This window comes from Lathyrus oleraceus, chromosome 6 (genome assembly GCF_024323335.1).
Source record: "Lathyrus oleraceus cultivar Zhongwan6 chromosome 6, CAAS_Psat_ZW6_1.0, whole genome shotgun sequence".
NCBI lineage: Eukaryota > Viridiplantae > Streptophyta > Magnoliopsida > Fabales > Fabaceae > Lathyrus > Lathyrus oleraceus.
The window spans coordinates 142,086,281-142,089,241 of record NC_066584.1 but is presented as its reverse complement, the minus strand read 5'-3'; the positions used below and the strand labels follow the sequence as shown (position 1 = coordinate 142,089,241).

The 2,961-nt window shown below is 38.5% G+C and overlaps 1 non-coding gene across 1 annotated transcript; it reads left to right on the top strand.

Annotated features, from left to right (window-relative positions):
- Positions 1–667: 667 nt before the first annotated feature.
- LOC127099044 (small nucleolar RNA R71) lies at positions 668–774 on the top strand. Its single transcript, XR_007793671.1, has one exon. It is a non-coding gene; the product is annotated as a small nucleolar RNA R71 (small nucleolar RNA).
- Positions 775–2,961: the final 2,187 nt, after the last annotated feature.

Sequence of the window (2,961 nt, the reverse complement as noted above, 5' to 3'; positions counted from 1 at the left end):
TTGTTCGCCAGTGTGTACATTCTGGTTTAAGAAATCTTTATTGGTTTGCTGTTGAGAAGCTATAAAGTTTTCCATCATGATTTCCAAGTTGGATTTCCTAGGGGCGTTATTGTTAGATGTAGATGGGGTCGGCTTCTGATATCCCGGAGGTATAGCTGGGGCTTGATTTGGAGATTGTCCAGATGCGTATAGAGCATTATTACTTTTATATGAAAAATTTGGATGATTCTTCCAATTTGGGTTATAGGTATGCGAATAGGGGCTTCCTTGAGCATAGTTTACTTGCTCCGCTTGGATTCCTGTTAGGAGTTGACAATCTGCAGGAGTGTGACCTTGGATTCCACAGACTTCGCAATTCTGAGTTATGGCAACTATGGTGGCTGGAGGTGATACATTTAAACTTTCAATTTTCTGGACCAGAGCATCCACTTTTGCATTAACATGATCAAGGTTACTTATCTCGTACATGCCAGTTTTCGTTTGAGGTTTTTCCACCATTGTTCGTTCGGTTCCCCACTGATAGTGGTTTTGAGCCATGCTTTCGATAAGTTGGTAAGCGTCAGCATAAGGTTTGTTCATTAGCGCACCACCTGCGGCGGCATCTATTGTCAACCTCGTGTTGTACAGGAGACCATTATAGAATGTATGAATTACTAACCAGTCTTCTAAACCATGGTGTGGACAAAGTCTCATCATGTCTTTGTATCTTTCCCATGCTTCGAAAAGAGACTCGTTATCTTTCTGTTTAAATCCATTTATTTGGGCTCTGAACATAGCTGTTTTGCTTGGCGGAAAATATCGAGCAAGAAAAACTTTCTTCAACTCGTTCCATGTGGTGACTGAGTTGGAAGGAAGAGATTGAAGCCATCTTCTAACGCTATCTCTTAGTGAGAAAGGAAAAAGACGAAGTCGAATTGCCTCTGAAGTGACACCATTAGCTTTAACAGTATCAGCGTATTGGACAAATACGGATAAATGAAGGTTAGGATCCTCGGTAGGATTCCCAGAGAATTGGTTCTGTTTCACTGCCTGCAACAGTGAAGGTTTAAGTTCAAAGTTGTTTGCTTCGATTGCGGGTGGAGTAATACTTGAATGCGGTTCATCTTGCGATGGAGCGGCGTAATCTCTAAGAGCACGAGCTGGTTCTGCCATCTCGGGTATCGAAGGGAAAATATTTTTGAAATCAGGAAGTTCTACAGGAGGGAGATTGTTTGCAGCACGATATTCCCGAATTCGTCGTAAGACTCGGAGATATAGTTCGATATCGTTGATTCGTAAGTAGAGCGGTTCGCCTTGTGAGCGAGTGCGTGGCATACAAATCAACGAAAGAAAGAAAAGAAAAAGAAAAGCCTTAGTCTCTACAGCGTAACAGGAGAGTTACGATATCGACTAAATAAAAGTCCCCGGCAACGGCGCCAAAAACTTGATCGCTCGACTTTATGAGTCGAATTTGGGGTAAAACTGCAAGTGCACAGTTCTATCGCGTAGTTTTAAAAGATATCGATCCCACGGGGACTTATGAATCGATATACCGTTATCTAAGGTTACTTCGTAAAGCTAAGGCAGATGATATTTTGATTTTTGGGGGAAAAGGCTAAAACTAAACTAAATTCTAGATTAAATATCAATAAAGCGGATATCGGTATGTAATTCGTCGTAATTAGGGAATCAATTCTTTATTGGTTTCTTGGTTTTAAAGTAAATCTTTTCAGTTGACGCTATTGGTTAAAAGTTTTATCTCAAACTCTCGCTCTGTTGAATAAACTATGATTTTATATTAACGTAGTTGTCACTTATAGTTAAGTCAAAAACCACTTTTTGAAAACAATAGAATCCGTAGAAACTCTTTTTAAGAAAACACTAATCGTTTAAACACCCTTATCTCAAACTCTCGCTCTGTTGACTTAGGTTATATAATTAAATTCAAATTCTTAACTCTCATTCTCACATTCAATCTCTAAAAATACTTTTTGAAAAAGGTTAGGATTTAATTAACTCTAAAAATTGCTCTCGCCCTGATCTAGAATTAATGTCCAATTTACACTGTCCAGTCAAAACCTCAAACTCTCGCTCTATTGATTTTAACTTCTTTATGTCTTTTACTTTCGTACAAAAACTTTGTTATTAAACCTGTAAATTGAGACCGTAAAAAGAGTGATTTTAATTTTAAACTTTAGATAAACCAACTTAGTTTTGATTCCTTCATTCCGCTTACTTTACATACCGATACCTAAATAAATTAGCCAGACATGCTAAACAGACTTAAATAAATATCATGCATAAACAGACTCATCGCAGGCAAACAGCAAAAATTAATAATAAAAACAAGCATATATAAATTCAACAAATAAATAAAGAACCTGAATAATTAAATAGCAGTCTTGAACACTCCACCACAGACCGGTTGGATTTGTTCTTGAGTTCTTCAATCAGGCAGAAAAATAAAACGAAGGAATAAAAAAAAACTAGATTCTAACGTAAGGTTAGATCCGGTATAAGGTACACAATAGTTTCCGGTGTAGAAACTATTGTGCGAAAAATTAATTAAGAGCTAGAAAAGAAAATAGAATTGCAGAAGAAAACAATATAAAAATTTGTAAAAGTAATACTGTAAAAATATGCCTAAGCTGCTGGAAGAAGAAAAAATGCGAAAACGGCAAAAATCTGGAAAAGCGTGGAACCCTGAGCTTTCCAAAAAGCTACTATTTATATGCTACCTCCTGCAACTGCCTTCCGCGTCAAAAGTCTTCAACGTGCAGAATAGTTGGGCGTGGAAATAGGGATCAACTCTCTCTCAACGTCTCTGAAGCGTTCCTTGTGCCTCAAATATAGGGGAATGGTGTGGCGTCCGTCACACCATGTGTGACGCTCGTCACACAAGTGCATATAGCGTGACGCTCGTCACAACCTCTGTGACGCTCGTCACAACCTCTGTGACGCTCGTCACAGGCACAACGCCTG